The sequence below is a fragment of the Prionailurus viverrinus genome, chromosome B1, assembly GCF_022837055.1.
Source record: "Prionailurus viverrinus isolate Anna chromosome B1, UM_Priviv_1.0, whole genome shotgun sequence".
NCBI classification, from domain to species: domain Eukaryota; kingdom Metazoa; phylum Chordata; class Mammalia; order Carnivora; family Felidae; genus Prionailurus; species Prionailurus viverrinus.
The window spans coordinates 76168544-76193922 of NC_062564.1; the positions used below are offsets into that span (position 1 = coordinate 76168544).

General features: G+C 39.0%; 1 protein-coding gene across 3 annotated transcripts in view; it reads right to left on the reverse strand.

The window, feature by feature from the left end:
- FHIP1A (FHF complex subunit HOOK interacting protein 1A) overlaps positions 1-25379 on the reverse strand; it is a 259379-nt gene that overhangs the window by 169031 nt on the left and 64969 nt on the right. For all 3 annotated transcript variants that reach the window (XM_047857314.1, XM_047857315.1, XM_047857316.1), the window contains one exon: positions 17980-18106. The gene's annotated coding sequence lies outside the window, so the exon portion shown is untranslated. The remainder of the gene's footprint in view (positions 1-17979; positions 18107-25379) is intronic.

Consider the following 25379-nt stretch of genomic DNA (forward strand, 5'->3'; position numbering starts at 1 on the left):
CATATAATTTAAATCTGCCAACTCTTTCATTTAACTTTCGCTGATTTAAGAATTATGCTTGGGGCGCCTGGGTGGCGCAGTCGGTTAAGCGTCCGACTTCAGCCAGGTCACGATCTCGCGGTCCCTGAGTTCGAGCCTCACGTCGGGCTCTGGGCTGATGGCTCGGAGCCTGGAGCCTGTTTCCGATTCTGTGTCTCCCTCTCTCTCTGCCCCTCCCCCGTTCATGCTCTGTCTCTCTCTGTTCCAAAAATAAATAAACGTTGAAAAAAAAAATTAAAAAAAAAAAAAAAAGAATTATGCTTAGGCTTTTCTTTCTGGAAATGTCTGAACCTATTTCTTTGAACTCCCTACATTAATATTTGACCGGATTAGGTCATTAACTCCAGGACTGTAATAAATACTACTAATAATAGCTAAGGCTTCAGTGGCACTGAGCATGTAGACTTACATATAAGCTAATATAGGCACACCTCGGAAATTCTGCAGGTTTGCTTCCAAACCACTGCATTAATGTTGCAGTAAAGTGAGTCAAATGAACTTTTTGGTTTCCCAGTGCATATAAAAGTTATGTTTACAGCATACCTTAGTCTAGCAAGTGTGCATTACATCTAAAAAAATCAATGTTTTTATTAATTTATATATATTTAGCAATGTATGTAGCAATATATTTATTAATACATATTTGTGTTAATGCATTTATTAATGTATCCATTAATTTAAAATATTGCTAAACAAATGTTAACCATCATCTGAGCTTTCAGTGAGTCATAATCACTGATCATAGACCATCATAATATAATAATGAAAAAGTTTGAAATAAAAGGAGAATTACCAAAATGGGACACAGAGACACAAAGTGAGCAAACCACAGGAAAAATGGTGCTGAAAGACTTGCTTGATGGCGGCGTTGCTACAAACCTTCAATTTGTTTAAAAAAAAAAAAAAAAAGCAGGGGCGCCTGGGTGGCTCAGTCGGTTGAGTGGCCGACTTCGGCTCAGGTCATGATCTGGTGGTCTGTGAGTTCGAGCCTCACATCGGGCTCTGTGCTGACAGCTCAGAGCCTGGAGCCTGTTTCGGATTCTGTGTCTCCCTCTCTCTGACCCTCCCCCGTTCATGCTCTGTCTCTCTCTGTCTCAAAAATAAAAATAAACGTTAAAAAAAAAATTTAATTAAAAAAAAAAGCAAAAACACAGTATCTCTGAAGAGCAATAAACTGAAGGACAATTAAACGACATATGCCTCAAGAGTCCCTATAACAATCTTATGGGGTAGGTATACTGTTATTTTCTCTGTCTCACAGCTGAGTGGAAAGGAAAACTGAGGCAGAGAGAGGTTAAGTAACTCGTCCCAGGTGACAAGGTGCAGAGATAGGATTCGAACCCAGGTAGGCTGTCTCCAAACTCAGTATTCTTCAGCCTAGATTATACAGTATTTCTTAGGATACATTAGCAGATTTAATTTTTTTTTAATAGACAGATTTTATTTGAAGAGAATAGCTGATCTTGACTTAATCCAGGGGGAAAAAGATTTTTCTATGTCTATTAATAAGAAATAGTAAATTAGGAGGTTATACCTCATTGCTTGACTGATTGTTGCCTTCTTTTACTGAGATGCTAATACATTAAAATGGTCCTTTGGGAGACTAGAAAAAGAAAGAATGGCCACAAAGTCCAGTAGGCTACTAATTAGAAGTCTCCACATGCTCTCCTCCTCTCTGCACAAATTTTAAAGTTTCCCCATGTCCTTCTGGACATCTTCTATGTTGGCAATTCCAAGTCATTAAAATAGTCTCAAACAATGTCCTGATAGTACCCATAAAGTCTCTTATGAGAATATTCTCCCAGACAATAGCTGAAGATCTATAAACAACAGCATGGTCTTCTCTATGACTTCCCATCATCAAAATGAAAGATTTCCAGAAGAAAATGGGGGAAAAATTAAAACGTGGAGAATGGAGAGAAATGCAGAGAGAAGTTCTAATTGGCATGCATTAAGGGCTTTGTGGCCATTTTATAACTATGCTTACTTTATGAAGTCATGTATCAGAACTCAGTCTAGAATAATGTGGTCAAGGAAAACCAGGATGTTAAAGAAAATGATAACCATCAGCTAGAGGGGTTCAGTTGAGCAGGCTGGATGTGTACTGGGCAGAATTGGCTTCATGTGGAAAAAAGAGTTCAGACCAGTAGGTAAGCCAACGATCCAGGGTTTCTGCCCAGAGAAGGAAGCAAAGACACATGGATTGAATAGAGGTCAGGGCTCCAGTTCTTAGGAAAGTAGCAGGCAAAAGAAATGGGAGACTGGGACTTACGTATACAGTAAGAGTCAAGTTATAGCTCTTGTCTTTCACTTGCTCTTGCCTCTCAGTCACCAAGCAAGATTTCCAATCTCCTTAACTTCTACCCCAAGATATAAAAACACATCTTCAGACCCTGTGTGCACTCTTGTTCTCTTTACACACTTCTAAATGAGAACCCAAAAGATATAGTAATCACTTCCATCTATTGCTTAGTAACTATCTAAACTTGTTTTTAACAAGTTCATACATTTGCCTTTTAGCATTTTACTTTCAGTTGAAGATTGCAAGGTTCTATCTTTTTTTTTTTTAATGTTTATTTTTGAGAGAGAGAGAAAGAGAGAGACAGAGTGTGAGTGGGGAAGGGTCAGAGACAGAGAGGGAGCGAGACACAGAATCTAAAGCAGGCTCCGAGCCCTGAGCTGTCAGCACAGAGCCCAACACGGGACTTGAACCTACAAGCCACAAGATCATGACCTGAGCTGAAGTCAGATGCTCAACCGACTGAGCCACCCAGGCACCCCAAGGTTTTATCTTTTAATGAAGATTCCAACGCGTAAACAAATACTGGAGAGAAAGAGAGATTGAAACTGAAATCCCCCTAGATAGAGTCCACCTTATTTCATTCTTAAGGCCACCCAAAGAGCACAGCCATCCTCTACCCTGGAAATGTTGTTGGGAAAGTATCTTTACAGCTGGCCTCTTCCAAGTCCTGAAGCAACTGTTCCCCAGTGCAGGTTTGTGCTTGCTGGTCTTTCCTCCCTATAAAACAATGGAACCCCAGAGGTAAAGGGGGGGGGGGGTGTCCCACTGCAGTCATTCTGCAGAGGTGATCCCAGAATTCATATATGTACCAAACATTAGGTCATGAGATCATGACCTAAGCTGAAATTACTTTAGTCCAGGGTTTATCAACCACAACACTACTGATATTGTTAAAGAGAAAATATTCTGACAGTTGTCAAACAAGTATGGGAGGATTTAACTCAGGACCATTATAATAGGTGTCAAGACTATCAAAACAGGGGAGTGAGATCAGGCTCAACTCAACTCCATAGAGCAAAGACAACTGGGAATTTATACCAACCAACAAGCAGAGTGAGGAGGTCAGGAGACAGAAAATTACTAAGACAAGACAGCAAGGATGGGGGATTCTTACTAAACTGATCTAACAGGATTCTTGCTGAGCAGATATCAAGGGTGGGGAATATGGAATTTGATCAGGAATCAAAGCTGATCAGATATTAAGAATGGGGGTATTTTCACTAAACTGGCTTGGCAAAATTCTTGCCAAAATGGAGATAGGCAGGCCAAAAACAGGATGGGAGCCAAGTTTAAGACCTAGTCAGCAAGAAGGCTCAGAGGAGTCTAACTTAAGTTTGGGCAAGAGAAAGTCTTTGTCAACATTTTGGATCAGTCCTTTGTTTGTCTTGAGGAGCCATTCTGTGCATCATGTTTAGCAACATCTCTGGCCTCTACCCACTAATTGCCAGTAGCATCGACACCCCCCACAGTTGTGACCACCAAAAATGTCTGGAGACAATGCCAAATGTCCCCTGGTGGCAAAATTGCCTCTGGTTGAAAAAACTGCTTCAGATCAAGGGTTGTCTTTTTTTTTTTTTTTTTTTTCTTTCCTGTAAAGAGCCAGGCAGTGAATATTTTAGGCTTTTCAAGATACATATACAGTTGATCCTTGAACAACACATGTTTGAACTACACAGGTCAACTTATATGTGGATTTTTTTTTCAATAAATACAGAACTATAAATGTATTTTCTCATCCTTATGGTTTTCTTAATAATATTTTTTTCTCTAGCTTACTTTAAGAATACAGTATATAATACATGTAACATACAAAATGTGTAGTAATTATCTGTGTTATCAGTAATACTTCTGGTCAATAGGAGGCTATTAGTGATTTTAGGAAGGTTTTTAGGGAGTCGAACGTTAGCATGGATTTTATTTTCTGTTTGTTTAATGTTTATTTATTTTTTGAGAGAGAGAGAGAGAGAGAGAGGCAGAGAGAGGCAGAGAGAGGAGGAAACAGAGGATCTGAAGCAGGCTCCTTGCTGACAGTAGCCCAACACAGGGCTCGAACTCACAGACTATGAGATCATGACCTAAGCTGAAATCAAGAGCCAGATGCTCAACTGATTGAGCCACCCAGGTGCCCCAGCTGTGGATTTTCTGGGAAGCCAGTGCCCCTAACTCCCTACATTGTTCATGCATCAACTGTATGCTCTCTATACATATTCCTGTCTCTTTTTTTTCCCAAGCATTTAAAAATGCCTAAACTGCGGCACCTGAGTGACAGTTAGTTAAGCAGCCAACTTCAGCTCAGGTCATGATCTCATGGTTTGTGAGATCAAGCCCCGTGTCCGGCTCTGTGCTGACAGCTCAGAGCTTGGAGCCTGCTTCAGATTCTGTGTCTCCCTCTCTCTCTCTGCCCCTCCCCTGCTTACACTCTGTCTCTGAAAACTGAATAAACATTAAAAAAAAAAAAAAATGCGCTAACTATTCTCAGCTGGTAGATGGTTTAAAAAAAAAAACAAAAAACAGACAGCAGGCCAGATTTGGTCCATGGGCCATTGTTGCCCAAACTCCACTTTAACCACTTTTTGAGTACCTATAGACAGTATACAGACAGTACACAGACAGTATTATATTTAATAAAATACCAAGTTACTTAAAAATATGAGTAGAGTCTTCATACCTTTCTATCAGTATTATTTTCTCAATTGAGGGAAAACAGAATTAGGGGCAAAATCTTATAGCAGCCCACAGAATGATTTTACATTAGAAGTATGCTCATTCTCAGGAGCCTGAAGGAAACTACTCAAAAAAATTCCCACAAATCTGCCCTCTCCCCACCAAACATAACTAAACCTTGCATTCCCATCCCGAGGTCCCCAAATTCTGACATACAGTGTTGATTTAGAGGTTTGTTTTTGTTGTTTTTTAACTGACACTACTTTGGTTTATATTTCACATGGTTTTCATACAATCTCTCCTTACATAACACTCTGGAATGCACCTCTAAAATTACTCTATTCCTGCCTACAGAGCCTGTGAATATGAAAGAGGTCACTATCTTGCCTAAGGGTCACTTACATGAACCCATACACTCCATGGTCCTCTCATTATTTCTCTCTAGAAACAAATATATATTAATAGAATTGCCCTGGAAATGATGACTTAGTTAAAAATGACCCTAGGACTACATAGAGGTGATACTCCAATCCAGCTACTGAACACGAGAATTCAAGTTTTGTGGTGCTTTTGTTTTTAACAACTACAACAAATGCCACTGGGGAAAATAAAAAGACCCAGCAACGTTTGTTATTTCAACTTTCTAGTTTCCATTAGGTAAGGTTGAAATACCAGGCAAACTAGAGAAGGGATCTTTACACCAATTCAGGAAAACATGTCTAACATGTAAATTCTAAACCCTAGAGGATACATCTTCCATTGCTTATTCTTCTGTGGTTAAAACATCAATATATAACTTTACCTTTGATGATAAGACCCTAAATAGCAAAGCAGTGGTTGATCATCAAAATAGAAGGCATATTCTTTATTTTCAACTGAATTCCTTTTTTAAATCATAAAAAACAATAGTCATTGCAAACAAAGAATATATAGAAAATACAAGAATAGTAAAAATGACTCAAAGCATAAGCAATACACTATTTTTAAAGCTCTAATATCTTTCTACTCTTTTTCCTACATTTCCTAATAATTTCATAAATTTTACAAAATCAGAGGTATAAGATATGTGTGGCAAAAGAACTGGCAACAGAAATCAACAAATAAGGGATCCAAATCTTCAATCTCTTCTGTTCATTCTTCTATAAATCTACCAAAAACACAGAAATCTAAATAAAATTATATACAAATGTACTAAGTCTTTCATCAAAGAATATTTTTAATAGTGAAAAAACTGGAACAAGCTTGTGTTCAATAATAAGAAAAGGATTAAATATATTCTTATAGTGGAATGAATGACAACTGTTAAAATTGCATTTTTTTTAAAGAATTTAATGACTTGGAATCAAATTTTGATTCCTGCTCCTTCCCTTTAATATTATATCCCAAGCATTTCCCCAAGTCATTACATTCTCAAAATAATCCAGTTTATGGAATTTAGATTTTAGCTTTACAGAAAAGCGAAGAGAAGGAGATTGAAGATAGAAATTTCTTACTTCTTGATATCTCTTGCCAAATATTTTGCTAAATATTCTAGCAATTTATACTCCCACCAGAAGACTGGGGCGCATCTCAATGAGACTTTAAGGTATACTCTCAAATCACTAAGTGCAAACACCCAGAAAAAATTGTTTCATAAAAGTAATCATTTAGATTTTTTACATGCCTGTGAATAAAGATCATAAAATATCCAAGTAGATTGCTAATTCTCTCATTTATTAACAGAATACCAATTTTGCAGCAAGCAGCCAAGATCTAAGGCAAAAAGTAGATCTCCTGGGGGTGCCTGGGAGGCTCAGTCAGTTGAGCATCCGACTTCAGATCAGGTCATGATCTCACAGTTCATGAGTTCAAGCTCCATGTCAGGCTCTGTGCTGACAGCTCAGAGCCTGGAGCCTGCTTCAGATTCTGTGTCTTTCTCTCTATCTGCCCCTCCCCCACTTGTACACTGTCTGTCTCTCAAAAATAAACAAACATTTAAAAAAAAAAAAAAGATCTCCTGGCCTCCCTATAGCCAGAGGTGATACTATGATACCGTCCGACCAATGAGTATAAGGGGAAATCCATGAAGGAAATCCATGAAGGCCTTTCAGGAAAGCCCCTAAAAAGGGTGGAGGCAAGAGGCAGACTGCTGGCAAGTCCCTTTTTGCATTTTGACTTTCCCTTCGTTCCTAGAATGAGGACCTACACTTGGGCTAGACTTCTTACGTCCATCTTGAGATGGGAACATGGGGCAAGGATCACACCAAGATAGTAAAGCTGAAAGATGGAAGGACCTAGGTCCCTGATAATCAAGAAACCACCACACTAAGCCTGGATAGCCTAGTGCCAGACTTGTTTTATGTGGAAGAAAAATAATCCCCTAATTTGTTTGAGCCATTGGTTCTGGTAGTTACTTATGGGTGAACCTAACCCTAACTGATATATCAACTTACAGAGTTATTTTTAAAAAGGTACGAAGCAGCTGGAATTGGCAGGAATTAATTAGTTCATTTAAATACTCATTTACTCTTCCATACAATCAATAGCTACTCTGGGCAATGGAAACACAGCAATAATGTAGCTTACAGTCTAAAAGAAAAACTGAACAATTAAGAAACAGTTTTATATGGGCACCTGGGTGGCTCAGTCAGTTAAGCATCTGACACTTGATTTCAGCTCAGGTCATGATCTCATGGTTGTGGGATCAAGCCCCATGTCAGGCTCTGAACTGGGCATGAAGCCTGCTTGTGTTTCTCCTTCCCTCTCTCTCTGCAAACCACCCCCCCCCCCTCAATTCACTCTCCCTCTCTCAAAATAAAAAAAACTTTTTTTATAAATCAGATGGTATGGAAAGAATGGTATGCTATGGCAGCAGGTAAGAAAAAGCATTTAACCCAAACTGTTGAAAGGTAAATGGGATCAGAGGTGGTTTTCCAGGTGATCTGAAATTTAAGTTGAGAGCTGAAAACGGAAATGGTAGTGTTAGCCAGACGAAGAGACAGTGAGGGAGGAGTATTCTAGGTGGAGGGAAGAGCATATGAAAAGACCCAGAGGAAAAGAGGGACCGTGACATATTGTAGGGAATGCAAACGGTATGCTTTGCCAGAGCACAGAACTGGAGTGGGAGTGGGGACCGCACTCTTCCAGAGAACTTTCAAAAGGACAGATACCGACCCTTCTCTGCACCAGACCTGACTCTGACTTTTTTGTTCTCTTATTTCTCTACATACAAATTAAGGACCCAAAGAGGCAAAAACAAAGATATCAATTATCTTTTTATTTTGAAACTCTCAAAATATAGGTACCACCAAGGTGCGGGTACCTGCACCCTTCCAGCTTCTGCCTTAGGGTGAGATTCTTCAAATGCCTGAAACATTCTTTCCTCAGAACTCCTGGGGCTTGCCCAACAGAGAAGTGGAATAATCGAGGATTCACCCAATACTAGCTATCTGATCATGGAAGGTTAGGCTGGTGAGTACAGAAAAGTGTCATAATCAGATTTACTACAAGGAAGAATAACACACTGGCCATAATATAAAGAAATGGATGGAAAGAGGACACAGGTTATAATTGCAGGGGCGAGAGATGATGCAGGCCTAGATTAGAATACTTACAATAGAAAGCAGAGAGGGACACCTGGGTGGCTCAGTTGGTTAAGCGTCTGACTCTTGATTTTGGCTCAGGTCATGACCTCAGGGTTCATGAGTTCAAGCTCAATATCCAGCTCCATGATGACAGTGTGAGCCTGCTTGGGATTCTTTCTCTCCCTCTCTGTCTGCCCCTCCTCTGTTCATGCACAAGTTCGTTCTCTCTCTCTCTCTCTCTCTCTCTCAAAATAAATAAACTTAAAAAAAGAGAGACAGAGACAGACAAGTAGATTGTGTTTCTGAAATTTAGTAGGTGTGCTCAAGAGGACTGAGCAGACATGCAGAGGGAAAGAGGGTGAAGTAAAGGGTAATCCTAGACATCTGGCTAGGCTTCCGAGAGAGGAAGGTAGCAGAGCACAATGATTAAGACTACAAACTCTGGGATTCCATTTCCACCAGTTAACAGCTGTGACCTTGGGGAAATTACTTAAGCCACATATTCAGGTATCCACATCTGTATGATAGGAATAACAATAGAATCTACCTCAAAAAATTGTGTGAGACTTACCTGAAAGTCCTTAGAACAGTCCCTGGCACATAGGGAATGCTGGATAAATGTCAGCTACATAAAGGGTGATGGTGATGCCATTCACCAAGACAAGGAACATGAGAGATTTCAGGGGAGTAGAAAGAAGAGTTCTGTTTTGGATATTTTAACTGGATCTGCCTGTGGGATATCCAGTAGGCAGCTGATTATATGAACTAAAGCTCAGAGGGGAGTTCTGAGAGTCAGGTGCTACTTTAGAAAGGGTGGTATTAAGGGGTCATTTGAGCAAGGCCTGGCAGACATGCAGAAGCGGGCCCTGAGGGGAGAGCACGTAGGTGAGATGTGGAGGAAAGAAGCTCCTGGGGAGACCTGACATTCAAGGGATAAATGAAAAAAAAGACTGAGAAGGAGCAGCCACTAAGAGGGAGACTCATAAAAAATATTTCTAATAAGATTGTACCATAAAAATTAAAGAAACAAAAATATGAATGGCATGGGAGGGGAGCAGCAAATTTTCTTCTACCTTTCTAGGTTCTTTTGGCTGTCTATTAATTAAATTGACAAAAGACAGATTAACAGTAGAAAAACAGATTTCATTACATACATTCAGGAGTCCCCAAAAATGTGACCCACAGGCAGTTGGGCAGTTGAGGCTTATATGCCATCCTGAGCTAAGGAGAAGGGGGTAGGGGTGTGAGACTTCAAAGGGGAGAAAGACAATTTACAAAAGGTGGGAAGAGCTAATGTTTGGAAAACAAATGTTTTCCATGCCATTCAAAGACAATGAGATACAGAAAGGAACCTGGTTTCCAGGCCTAGCCAAGCTTCCCCCAAGCTTACCACACTTAGACCATATTCCTTATAGTTATCTCTGGTGACAGTTCTCTTCCTGGACCAAGCCCCCTATATAAATTCTTTTAGGCCCCTAAGAGGGAGGGGAAATCTCTGAGTCTTTTGGACCTCTAATTCAGCTCAAAGTAATCCACATGCCAAAGTGGCACATATCAGGGAGGCTTGATCTCAATTCCTTCAAAAGTCAGATGAGGGAAACATCACACAGAGGGAACAATCTCAGAGATTATAAATAAAGGGTAAGGACAAAAAGACCTCAGTAAAAGGCAGTATTCCCTAAGAGCCAGTGTTTATTTTTATAAATTACCTAAAGAACCACATAATGAAATCTCCAAGTTTACAAGAGTCAGAAAGCTCTTTTAAGTGAGCAGACTGCCTTACCAATGAGGATTAGCATCAGAAAAATCTCCTACAATAATCTAAGTAGTCAAGAAAGAACAAGATTTTTCAAGGTAAGATTCTGATTTTTCAAAATCAGAACATACTGGTTTCAGTGAAAAATAATCCAAACTGCACTTTGCAAATAAAGTTCTGGCCCCCAAGCTTCAGTTACTGAACCTCCCAAAAAAGCCATTTTAAATCCCATTACTTTATAACTTGAAGGAAACTCAGAGACATCCACTGGTTCAGATCATAAATATGAAAATTTGCTGAAAAGTAGACAGCGGAGTCATCCAAGACCTACTGAATCAGAATCTCAGGGTATGAGGTTAGAAAAAATTTACTGCTTTTTAAAATTTTTTAAATAAGCTCACTAGATAATTTGTGTGCACACTAATATTTGAGAACCCTTGCTTTATCTGATCAGGAAACCAAGAGCTAAAGAATATGAATGACAGGGCACCTGGGTGGCTTAGTCGGTTAAGCATCTGGCTTTGGCTCAGGTCATGATCTCACCATTCATGGGTATGAGCCCCACATCAGGCTCAGTGCTGATGGCTCAGAGCCTGGAGCCTGCTTCGGATTCTGTGTCTCCCTCTCTCTCTCTCTGCCCCTCCCCCACTTGTACTCTGTCTCTCTCTTAAAAATAAATAAACATTTAAAAAAAATTTTTAATGAATACGTATGACTTGGACAATAACACATAGCTAATGAGAATGACTGAAGCAATTCTCAAACTGTAATATGCATCAGGATCATATGAGGTCTTGTTAAACATAACTACCTGAGCTCTACCCTCAGAGTTTCTGATTCAACCTAAGAATTCACATTTCTTTTTAATTTTTTTAATATTTATTTTTGAGAGAGAGAGAGAGAGTGCGCACACATGCGAGCAAACAGGGGAGGGGCAGAGAGAGAGGGAGACACAGAATCCGAAGCAGGTTCCGGGCTCTGAGCTGTTAGCACAGAGCCCGACACAGGGCTCGAACTCATGAACCACAAGATCATGACCTGAGCCGAAGTCGGACACTTAACCAACTGAGCCACTCAGGCTCCCCAAGAATTTACATTTCTAACAAGCGTCCAGGTGAAGCGGATGCTGTTCATCTGGGGACCACACTTTGACAACCTCTGGTCTGCACTAGAGCCATTTAGAGACTTTTCTCTGTACACCGATTCAGGGCAGCCTTATACCCTTAAAGACCAAGAAAAGCCAATGCATTTCAGGAACGTTGTTGAAAATAAATAGAAAACATGACCAAACATAAATTACGTACATTTATTCTAAGCCGTTCTGGTAAACTGGAAGAAACATACAGAGCTGGAAAAGATCCAAACTAAGCTAGAATGAAATTACAAGGGTCGTGGAACCTATGAAGAAATAAAACTGAATACATAAAAGGACAGATTTCACAAAACAATTTAAAGATAGATCGTGATTTTAAAGTCTATAAATTATGAAAAGATATATGCAGAATGAACAAATTTCAGAATGAAAGCACTAGGTAGCTGGTTTGATTATTTGACTGTACAAAGTCATTTTAGGTATCTCTTTATGTTATTTGATGGGGTTTTGGAGTGGTGGGAGTCCAGAGCTGACAGCCAAGAAAGAATTCTTTGGTGCCAAAAGGTGATTTTATTAAAGCATGAACAGGACCCGTAGGCAGAAAGAGCTGCACTGGGGTTGTGAAGAGTAACTGATTATATACTATGGAATTGGGGGAGGTAAAGGCAAAAAGGGAAGCCTCTAAAAGGACTTCTATAAGTGAAAGAAGACTCCTAAGATACCTGAGCCCTTGCTATTCTCAAGCTAAGGTTATTTTCCCTCTAGCAAGACATTAACATGATGACAGAAGAGGTTCCTGGAGAAATGTTATCCACACTCTGTATTTGCCTTAAGTATTTGTCAGTGGGCTGCAGGTTATAAAGAAATTTAATTTTACCTGCCATTTCCTTCTTGCCTTTGTTCCCCACATCACTATGAAGGGGAGGGTGATGTTGGGGCTCCAGGAAACTGAGCCTATAGGTTTCTGGACATGAGGCTATTAACAAGATTGCATTTTTCTTGTAATTTACTACGATATTCGTAAACTGATGGAGACTCATGTCCTGCATGACTGTGATCTCTATCAGTTAACCATTTGTTTTCTCCTTTCTTGTGTTCTTGCACAGCCAGGAGTGTCAGAGGAATAACATCACACATACCCCACCTGGGGGGTTGGCGTTTGCTACCTATCAGCTTGCCTTATGCTCCCTCAGCATCATTTACTCAGAAAAATCTACTCCAGTTTTGAGGCTAGATTTTTTATGCAAAACCACTTTTGACAGTGGTTTCCCACTGGTTCCACACAAAGCCATGGAAGTCACTCACCACCCCAATTCTGCATGACTCGGACATCCCGGATTTACGTCCGAAAGACAGCATTCTAGTGCTGCTGTCACTGTGGCTCTTCTCTCGTGTAGACAAGTCTTAACCCTGAAACACTACATTCAAATATGTAATTCCCTCAACAGCTCAGAATATCTGTAATTGCCTCTGTCTACCTGCTATTTGTCTCACTGTTCTGAGAACAAAATCCCTCACAGATGAATTCCACTGACAGCATTTCCCCAAGACTATCATACACATTTTATATCATATTGTCTCCAACTCCTTTCAAACCCACTTTCCATCTGTAGTACTTACTGTGCTACCTTTATTATCTGCTACCATTTCCTCTGAAGAAAGTAATGCGCCTAAGTATGCAATCCTTTCATTTTCCATGCCACTCCTACACCCACCTGAACTGTTCCCTCGATCTTCTGCCCAGGCTTTCCTCTCAGTTACATATATTTGCTACTATATTCTTCCCACTCGGTGCCCAGTACCCTCCTCCCCTCCCAAAAATAACCTGACTTCTAAGGGTACAATATCTGATGTCTGACCTTTCCAAAACCAGTGTAAATATTCTGTTGACACACACACACTGCTTTTTACAGCTAAGAGGCAAAAACAGGTTCCAAATAACTTCTGCTACACAGACAGGTGAATGTTTGAGCTGGCTACAGGTTTTTCCCAGGATTCATTACTGGCTATTCTTTACCACAAAAACGTTGATTCTGTTACGATCTTGAAACTAAAGCTCCATAAAACGACAAGATCCTTCATTGGCCAGAGTTAACTGAGAAAAGCCCTGTATCAGGTCTCATACACACACACACCCATACCTAAAAAACAAAACAGAGTTTACCATAATCAAAGCCCAAATACAAGAAGTCACTGCCCACCAATTAACAAACATAAAACTTAAACACAGGCTTTACACTAACCTACATTTATTAAACCTTAGTCTAAAGTGGGCTTCATATTTATAAAATAGTTTCTGAAATAGTCTTTTTTTTCTTTTTGTTTTGTTTCTGAAATAGTCTGACATATCTTCTTAATTACAAACAGAGGAGTTCTGGTTATTCCTACATAGATACAACATAGCCATTTATGATTTTCTGCTTTTCTTTTCCTTATCCTAAACTGTTTTTAAAAATATAAACTTCACTTCAACAAACAGTGTTGGGAAAACCAGATACCCATACACAAAACAATGAAGTTGGACCCTTACTTTACACCATATACAAAAATTACCTCAAAATGGATCAAAGACCTAAAATAAAAACTAAAACTAAAAAAACTCTTAGAAGAAAAGACAGGGGGAAAGCTTCATGACCTTGATTTGCACAGGCAACAAAAGTGAAAACAGATATACTGAACTATATCAAAATTTAAAACTTTGGTGCATCAAAGGACACAATATACAGAGTGAAAAGGCAACCCACAGAATGGGAGAAAATATGTGCAAGTCATATTTCTGATAAAGGATTAATATCAGAATATAGTATATATTAAAAAAATACAACTCAAAACTAAAAGACAAATGACCCAATTAAAGAATGGACAAAGGACAAGGGGTGCCTGGGGGGCTCAGTTAGTTAAGTGTCTGATTTCTGCTCAGGTCATGATCTCACAGTTCGTGGGTTTGAGCCCCACGTCAGGCTCTGTGCTGGCAGCTCAGAGCCTGGAGCCTGCTTCGGATTCTGTGTCTCCCTCTCTCTCTCTCTGCCCCTCCCCAGCTTAAGTGCTTGCTCGCTCTCTCGCTCACTCTCTCTCAAAAATACACATTAAATTTTTTTTTAAAAAATGGACAAAGGACTTGACTAAACATTTCTCAAAAAAAAAGGTACACATAGGGCCAACAAGCATATGAAAAGGTGTTCACCATCACTAATCACTTGGGAAAGGCATATCAAAACTACAAAATACCAACTCACATCCATCGGAAAGTCTGCTATTAGAAAACAAACATAACAGGGGCGCCTGGGTGGCTCAGTCGGTTGAGCGGCCGACTTCAGCTCAGGTCACGATCTCACGGTCCGGGAGTTCGAGCTCCGCGTCGGGCTCTGGGCTGATGGCTCAGAGCCTGGAGCCTGTTTCTGATTCTGTGTCTCCTTCTCTCTGACCCTCCCCCGTTCATGCTCTGTCTCTCTGTCTCAAAAAAATAAATAAACGTTAAAAACAAACAAACAAACATAACAGATGTTGGCGAGGATGGGGAGAAAGAGGATCTCTTGCATTGCTGGTGGGAATGCAAACTGGTGCAGCCACTCTGGAAAACAGTATGGAGGTTCCTCAAAAAATTAAAAATAGAACTACCTTATGACCCAGCAATTGCACTACTAGGTATTTATCCAAGGGAAAAATGTATGCTGTTTCAAAGGGGCACATGCATCGAAGGGGCAATGTTTATAGTAGCACTATCACCAATAGCCAAAGTATGGAAAGAGCTCAAATGTCCATCACGGATGAATGGATAAAGAGGATGTGGTATATATATATATATATACAATGGTGTATTACTCGGCAATCAAAAAGAATGAAATCTTGCCATTTGCAACTATGTGGATGGAACTAGAGGGTATTATGCTAAACGAAATTAGTCAGAGAAAGACAAATATCATAGGACTTCACTCATGAGGACTTTAAGACACAGAATAGATGAATACAAGGGAAGGGAAGCAAAAATAATATAAAAACAGGGAGGGGGACAAAACATAAGAGATTCTTAAATATGGAGAACAAGCAGAGGGTTACTAGAGGGGTTGTGGGAGGGGGGATGGGCTAAATGGGTAAGGGGCATTAAGGAATCTACTCCTGAAATCATTGTTGTACTATATGCTAACTTGGAGGTAAATTTTAAAAATAATAAAAATAAATAAAAATAAAAAAAACAAAACAAAACAAAAAATCAATAACCAGTGTCAGTGAGGATGTATAGAGCTCTTGAGTACCATTGGTGGGACTGTAAAGTGATGTAGCTGCTAAGGAAAACAGTGCTTCATAAAATCAAAAATGGAATTACCATTTGATCTAGCAATTCCACTTCTAGATGTATACTAGAATATATAATAATATATATATAATAAAATAACTGAACACAGGGACACAAACATATTTATACACCACATACATAGCAGCAGTATTCGTGACAGCCAAAAAAGCTTAAGCAACCCAAAAGTCCATCAGTTGATGAATGGATAACACAAAAATGTAGTAGAATATGATTTAGCCTTAAAAAGTAAGGAAATTCTGGGCCTGGGTGGCTCAGTCGGTTGGGTGTCTGACTTCAGTTCAAGTCATGATCTCACGGTTCATGGGTTTGAGCCCCACATCAGGCTCTGGGCGCAGAGCTTGGAGCCTGTTTCCGATTCTGTGTCTCCCTCTCTCTCTGCCCCTCCCCCGTTCATGCTCTATCTCTCTCTGTCCCAAAAATAAATAAACGTTGAAAAAAAAAATTAAAAAAAAAATACTCCCTTTCATTGGGGGGGTTCAAAGAGCTTCACAAAATTTCAGGACACTATATATTTTTCCTTTTTTTTTTTTTTAGTTTATTTATTTATTTTGAGAGAACGAGAGCAGGAAGGGGCAGAGAGAGTGGGAGATAAAGAATCCCAAGCAGGCTCCATGTTGCCAGCATGAAGCCCCACATGGGGCTCAATCCCACAAACTGTGAGATGATGACCTGAGCCAAAACCAAGAGTTGGATGCTCGGACACGGGAGGCATCCAGGCGCCCCAAGTCTTTTTTCTGTTTGAATCATAAATTACACAGCAAAACTTTCCTCACTGTATTTACTGGAAAACACGGGCGGGATGGTAAATGAGTGTAGCATAGACTCCAGGGGCCTCCAGTGCCTCCCCATTCCTCTTTCCCAGCCACACTTGAAGAAGATATCTGAGGTACAACTTATTAGCAAATATGAAGAGCAGATATTTCATAAAATTTAGCATTTGGCATCTGGATGTCAAAAATAGATTTATGATTTGCACCTAAGGAAAAAATACATCCACTTTGAATTTAGACATAAAGTTCAAAGTACAGTTTTATTCAATTACACCCTCCATTTGATCTAATGATAAGCTACTTGAGAATGTAGTCCTGTGCTATTATATTCAAAGCAAATATCAAGGAAATAACTATGCAACAACAGCTTCACATTAAAAAAAAATACAAAGATTAAATACAGGTATGCTTTTACAACATTGGGGATGTCAATCTTCGATGGTATTTACTTGACGAATGCAGATTCCCAAACCCCTCCCCACACCATTCTGATTGTGACACCCTAGATTGGGGCCTAATAATTTGAATTTTTAATGTGCATTTTTAACAAGCACCCTAATAACACTTGGAAAAACAATGCAAAACACACCACCAGTAAGATGTAAATTACAAGGCGTAGAGGTATACCTGAAGTTTATATCCCATCTTATTTAACCTCATTAATACAGGAACCCTTTCTACAATGCAGACTGACTGATTTTAATAAGAAAGAATACCAACATATACATAGTCAAATAGATAGCACATGCTTCTCTGCAAACTATAAGCTCTATTGTTTAACAATACTACCATTGTTTGAAACTTAGAGTTACCTCTTCTTAGAATTAACTTTTAATACAGTGTATAAGCCTTCAAACACACAAATTACAAAAAGGAAAACTGTTTTCATTATGTTACTGTACCTTGTGGTTTTTGATCAAAAGTAGAGCCCCACAGATTCATCACCCTAGCTCTAAAGTTTAGACGACTTCCCAAATACACCCCCACAGGGTTGAGATGTGCCACCACAGAAAATATGATGTTTACGAGTGCTACTGGAGAGGGGCGCCTGGGTGGCTCAGTAAGTTAAGCTACCAAAGTTCAGGTCATGATCTTGCGGGTTCGAGCCCCACATGGGGTTCAGGCTCTGTGCTGACAGCTCAGAGCCTGGAGCCTGCTTCAGATTCTGCGTCTGTCTCTCTCTCTGCCCCTACCCACTTGCGCTCTGTCTCTGCCTCTCAAAAAAATGAATAAACGTTTAAAAAATAAAAAAAAAATAAAAAAGAATGCTACTAGAGGATAGAGATGTAGGTCCAAAAAACACATAAGTAAATTGGTTTCTTATGTTTATGTAAATGTTTTCAGTATAGGACAGCCTCTCAAACTGTTGTGAACAAGATAATGTTCACTTGGATGTGTAAGTTCAAGTAGGTTTTTTTTTTTTAAGCCTGTACAGAACAGTACTGAACTCATACTAATAGTAATGAGAAGATGTTACCTGAGATTGCTGTCTTTGGTAGCGTAGTGCTGGGCTGTATTTGCTCAATTCACGCTATCAGAGGGGCAGAAAAGATTTCTCCAACACTTGGCACTGTTGGAAACTCCCAGAAGAAGACTTCCGAAATCTATAGAAAGGAATAAAAAATATCCCACGATCATTAATAAACTGCTAAAACCCAGTCTAAGACTCTCTAGTCTTTCTCCCCTCCCTTTCCCCACCATTTGTGGTACACTGAGAGGGTTCTCCTCAGATCGCACCTCTCTTTATCAAAAAGAAAATTATAAGCAAAAAGTAAATTTTTACTTAAACACCTGAATGCTCGCCAAAAATGAAAGACTCCCTCTGGGTAGCAGAAAGTAGAGGATTCCTCCATTGTCTAAGAGATGTTAGACAACTACACACTTCTTTCAGAATAGAAGAAAAAAAAAACATGAAACTAAATAAATCCATACCCCTGCATCAGCAGCATTGTATTAAGATAATGACAATACAATACAAAATAGTCAAGGCAGGGCCACAAACAACTTTCACAATCAACTTTTTAAAAGTGTGGAATACTCCCAAAATATTCCCTGGGACCTCTGACCTACCCTGACCTTGACAGTTGAAAGTTCCAGCTTTTTTGCCAGCCCATGAGCAAGGTTTAGTTTGGTCTTAGACACACATCTCCTATCAACAGGCCTAACTGGGAAGATAAGTTTCACAACACAAATAGATGGCTTAATCCCTACTGTACAGCCAGAAATACAGGAGTCTGAAGAATGTTGGGAAATTATCCTACCTGAGAGAAATACAAAGAACACCTAGAAGTGTCTTGGAGAGCACAGCAAAAACACTAACTCCAAACACAGAGTACAAAAGGCAGAAGCTAATGCAAATGCTAAACAAAACCACAAGAAGTCACTGTTCAAGATCAAAATAGGTGGAAGCTAGACAAATGTCCAGGTAAGAACATCTTATAAGAAAACAATAAATGCTACATTTAAATTTGGCCCTTAACTACAGAGAACAAACTGATGGTTACCAGAGAGGTGAGTGAGGGGATGGGTTAAATAGGTGATGGGGATTAAGGAATGCACTTGTGGTGATGAGCACGGGGTGTGTACAGAAGTGCTGAATCACTATATTGTACACCTAAAACTATTACACTGCCTGTTGACTCAACTCGAATTAAAATAAAATTAAAGTATATATATATACATATATATACACACACATACAAACACTTAACTGTAAAGCACGAAAACCATTTAAATGCCCAATAACTGGGGAAGAGTTAAGTAAATTTGACACAACATAATTCACTTAACCGTAATTTTGTCAGCCATCAAAAAACTTTGAGTTTATAACAAAATGGAAAATGCCATTTACCATATGAAGAAAAAGCACAGTGCAATGTTGTAATTACATATGATCGCAACTACTTTTGCAAAAGCAAGAAATAAGATGCAATATATTCTGATATAGTTATAAGTATTGGGTAAAATATTTCCCTAACTTAGTTAAAGGGAACAATTCAAGAGTCTAGTACAACAAATCCGTCTTTAAAATCTGTGTGTAACAAGGATGAGCCACTCGTTAATGCAATAATTTTCCTGCAACAGTCCAATATATTAAAACATGGCTTCCTAGAAGTCACTGTCAGAGGTTTTGTGGATGTGTTTGGAACGTAATACCTTTTCTTGTAACAAAAGTTTCACAAAAGCGAAAAAATGGGGAGGGGGGAGGGAGACCTCGGTGCAACCTAAATCTTCAAAACTGGGCACAGTAGTGGTACTGACCAGGCACAAGAAGAGTGAGTATGAGGCACAGAAAATAAAAGGTAACATTTTACATGCAAATAAATTCTTATCATTAAAAAGGAGACAGAAGGCCCCAAATGGAGGCACTTGTGCTAAACCCCACCTCAGCAAACCAAGACTTAATACCTAACCTGCTTTTCCAACCCCCTCACCATCCCCCCCAGGAATGTAACCTTTAACCAATCAACATGGAATTAGCTGAACAGCACTAGCGAGATAATCTACCGAATACACCCCCTCCCATCTCCCTTAGGGTGACAACCTTGTCTGAAACAATGTATTCTTTGCTAATAATTTCCATTTTCTGCCCCCACCCTCCTGCCTTTAAAAACCTTTCCTCTTCTACAGCTCTATAAAGCTCCTTTCTGTCGCTAGATGGGAGGTTGCCCAATTCATAAATCAGTTAAACAAGGCCAGTTTGATCATCAAATTTATTCCGTTGAATTTTTGTTGTTTAAAAATACTAAAATATCTTCAGTACCTTCAAATCTGCCTTCTTCACTCTAATGAATTAATCATTTATTAAGCATCTGGGACAGCGCAGTGTAATTCATAATCAAATCTACAGGCATTTAATCGCAAGAGGTTTTACAAGAGAACAGAATGCTACTTTTTCCATAATCCCACATGAACAGTTTCATCATCATGCACTGGAGAGATACAGGCTCTCCTAGTGCCTCTTAAGAATTACAGATTGCTTCCAGATGCTTTTCAGGTGATTTCGAGCCTTTCTTCACTCTGTGACTCTTGAATTATGAAAGGGCATCTCTAATTCATGAGAAATACTTCTCCCATCTTAGTGTCCATTATCATATATCACATATCCTCCCCTTACACTCTAAATTTTTAGACACACACATACGCTTTTACTTAGGTAAAAAGGCATCGTGTATCTATCACTAAGAGCTTTACTGAGAACCATTTCTATTTTACCATCATGATTCCGCCAGCAGCAACACTTTGGAACTTCAAAGGAAGCAGAGTCCTTTGACAGTAATGCACAGAATGACATCGAAGCAAGGTTAAAAAGGACTCAAGTAAATTGAAAGGACTCTCAAAAAAATTCACTGGGTCTTGGTAATTCTCTTGGTTGTCATCTCATTTAAAAACAAAATATTTCTCCTGCTTAAAAGGGCGGGGGGGGGGGTGGGTAGGGAGTTAGCAGTTAACTGTTCAGTCACACTCAGATCTCTGCTCAGGCAAGTACTCTCCTAACAAAACATTCTACCTCCACATAATAAAATCATATTCAGGCTCACACTCTTCTGTGTAACAGCTAGGTTACATCCCTAATTTCAACTGAGAAACAAAATTTAAACCTCATTTCCTGATGGCATAAATTCAGTGAATTTAGACCTCTGCTGTGCTGAGTTCAGAAATCTGTTGGCAGGCAGAAGCACACAAAAAGCACAGCGAAACCACCAAATGAACACGGGGCAGGTGTGGGGGGCAGGGAGGATAATTAATATCCACATCATGGACTTCTCCCTATAATCAGTACAACAGATTCAGGGGGGTTACACAGGAGGTGTGGATTTATCCGCAGCACTATATTAATTGAACTGTGCTATAATCAAGTGCTTTCCTGGAGGGTAATTAAATCAATCAATCAAAACAGAAGTCTCAAAAAGTTCAACAAGTTCATTCAAATACATGCAATTGACTATGAGCTAATTATTGAATAATTTCATCCTCCAAAAGAGCTGACCTGAGATAGACTATATCCACACGTGGAAACTGTAGGATAGAACAAAATATATTCTACATGGTCCTACAATCTTCAATGATTCCATTAAGCACATCAATAACAACTCAGCCTTAAAATGCACGGACCTAAACCCAATCCCTGAATTTTACAGACAATAAAAACGAAGCACAAGGCACAAGAGGCTGAGTGACCTGTTCAAGATCAAACAGCTGGTATGTGGTGAAGACAGAGGGAGATACCCTATCTTCTGACCCACAGTGATGCCATCTTCTCCACATTATACGCTCACGATTCCTCAACTATCTACCCATTAAGTTGATTATATTCCTCCGCCCCCCCCCCCCAACAGCAAAACTTCTAAAGCTTTGGGAAAAGCTGAATCAAATGAAGCTTCAATCTTCAATTTCCATTCAATCAATCCCTGAGATTTTGCATTACTTTTATAGAGTCTCTTATTTACCCAAGAAACCCAGTGTAATCTGGATGACTTTGGGAAGGTATCAACCAAGAAACAAATGAATGAGTTGTAACATATCACAGAGGAGGAAAAGCAGGCAGAAAGAGATGACAAATATCTTAGAAATATATCAAAAATACACATTTATTAAAATGAATAACAAAGGTGAACAAAGCCAAAATCTAAGTATTAAAGTGCTATTTCCCAATGTGACAACTACTCAAAAAGATGTTTTTTAAAGGGAAAAAAGTAGTAATTGTTGTTTAAAGTTCGGCATTCAAATAAATTTGGAAAACACTGCATTCTAAATATCTCTCTTGAACATTCACAAAGAACATTTTATGTATTAAGGATCTAAAAAAAACCTGCAAGAAAGAAGCCTGCTTAGTTTTAATCCAATGTTGCCCAATTTTATTTGGCATCTTTGGTTTGCAGAGCTTGTACTGACATCCTCCAAGAAACATACTTCAGAAAAAAAAAAAGAAAGAAAGAAAGAAACATACTTCAGGAAGCACATATAGCATTTTTGATGAACAACAAGAGTATGACCCTCATTAACCAGCATTTATAGCAAGATGGGCTTCCTCTTCTAGACCCAATCGTTAAAAATCAACTCAGGAGATAAACCCTGTAATTATAATGCAAATAGCCACCACCACCAACATGTAATATGTGCTAAGTGCAAGGCATTGTGCTAAGTGTAATTGTTTTTAAAAGGGGTGGGGGTGTCTTCATATTCAAATTATACTCCCCAGAGGCTGTATCTATTCATAAACAAGCAAAACACTTTAACACAGATAAACATATTATATAAACTATCCTATACCTTGCATTTTTCACCAAACACATACTGGCAATTTTTCCAAGACAATACATAAAGAGATTCGTGGGTATTTTTTATGACTGCACTGGTTTTCTAATGTACAGATGTAACAATGTATTTATTCAGTTGCCATGGATGAATATTTCAGTTGTTTCCAATCTTTAACCAACATAAACACTCCTACAATAATTATCTTGTACATAAATCACTTTCTCATACAGGTAATATATATATATACATGTAAGATACATTCATAGTACATATGTATATACAGTATATCTCAGAGGATATATTCATATCTAGGATAAATTTCTAGAACTGAAGTTCCTAGTCAAAGGATATGAGATTGTTATTGTAGATTCTGCCAAATTGGCCACTAAAGAGGCTATTGTTTTGCATTCATACTCTACAGTGTAGATCATAAACATTTTAAATCTTTGCCCATTTAATGGAGATAAATGGTACTTTGGCATAGTTGTCACGTACAAATCTCTTTTAATAAATGAATATATTAAGCATCTTCTCATGTTTAGAAGCCACTATTATTTCCCTTCCTTTTAAAGACTATTTGTATCCTTTGTCCATGTTTCTACTGAGTTGCTGGACTTTTTCTTATGGATTTGTAGGATCTCTTTATTAGAGAAATTAGTCCCCCTTTTTGATATAAAAAAGTAAACATTTTTCCCAATTTTCTTGTTCTCTGACTTTCCTTATGCAGAATTTTTTTTAGTTTTTTTTTTTTTTTTCGGGGGTGGGGGGCAGCAATGCGATCAAGTTGGTCGATCTCTTTGGTGGCTTCTCAGTTCTCTGTCTTACTTAGGCCCTATGCAGTCCAACGTTATAAAATAGCTTCCTCATGCTGTCTTCTAGAACTTATTTTTTTAATTTCTGTTTTATATAGCTTTTGGCTTAACATTTGAGGTACCGCTCTAAATAGCTTATTCATCCCAGATGGCTACCTGCTCATCCGATTACTTACCGAACACAGCATCTTTCTCTAATTAATCTGAAAGGCCATCTTTATCATACACTAAATATAGTATTTGGTAATACCAATGTTTCAAGTATCACAGCCTTATAATATATTTGAATCTCTTGTTTATTTTTCCATGCGAACACAGAATAAACCTGTTTAGTATCCCCCACCAAAAAAAAAATCCTATTGTTATTTTCACTAGAACATCATCAAATACACGTATTAATGAATATAAGGAGAATTGGCATCTTTTTATCCAAGAATATGACAGGCCTTTTCATATGTCTTTTGCATCCCTCAGCGGCATTAAGTGCCTGCCTACATATACATCATATACATTTCTTAAGTTTATTCTTAGGTATTTTATACTTTTGTACGCTAATGGTCTTTTCTTCCATATATCTTCAAATTAGTTATTGTTGGTATATATGAAAGTTGTAAATGTTGACATAACATCTTGGCATCCAGGCACATTTATACATTATCTGTATTTTTTTTTAAGTTTATTTATTTTGAGAGAGAGAGAGCACATGCAAACAGGGGAGGGGCAGAGAGGGAGAGAGGGAGATAGAGGGAGAGAGGGTACGGGGTAGAGGGAGAGAGGGAGAGAGAGAGGGAGAGGGAGAGGGAGAGGGAGAGAGGGAGAGAGGGAGAGAGGGAGAGAGGGAGAGGGAGAGAGAGGGAGAGAGAGGGAGAGAGAGGGAGAGAGAGAGAGAGAGAGAGAGAGAGAGAGAGAGAGAGAGAGAGAATCCCAAGCAGGCTCCATGCTGTCAATAGAGAGTCCAAGGTGGGGCCCAAACTAACGACAAAATCATGACCTGAGCCGAAATCAAGAGTCAGACACTTAACTGAGCCACCCAGGCACCCCTATACATTATCTTTATAATTAGTTTTTCACTTGATTCTCTTGGGTATTCTAGTCGTATATTCTTGTCATTTGCAAATATATTCATAGTATGTTCTCAAATTTCCTATTAAGCCTAAGATGGCTTTTGGAATGAGATGGACATACCTTATTTTGCTAAGAATATTTTCCTACTCTATTTTATAGAGTTCTTTGAGACCAATAATTGATATTGAATTTTATCAGATGGTTTTTCTATAAAAATGATATGATTTGGGGGCACCTGGGTGGCTCAGTAGGTTAAGCATCCAACTTCAGTTCAGGTCATGATCTCACGGTTTGTGGGTTTGAGCCCCGCCTCAGGATCTGTGCTGACAGCTCAGAGCCTGGAACATGCTTCAGATTCTGTATCTCCCTCTGTCCCTGCCCCCTGCCACTCTCTCAATAATAAACATTAAATAAACATTAAACATAAAAATGATACGATTTTTTCTACTGATATTTAATAAGATAATGAATGTTGTTAATAAGCTTCATACTACTGAACGCTTCTTGTATGCCTAAAACAATCTTCATGTATTATAAAGTACATACTCAGTGTGTTTTCTCACTCCATTTTCTAAGCAACCCTACAAGGTGGGTACTGCCCTCACAGCTGCTCTGGCCCTCACTCATTGCCAGGCTGGCTCTCCTCCTTGCTGCTCCCCAAACATGCCATGCTTGCTCTCACCTCAGGGACTGTGCAGACTTGCTCCTCCCTGAGATCCCCAGATACCTTCATATATCA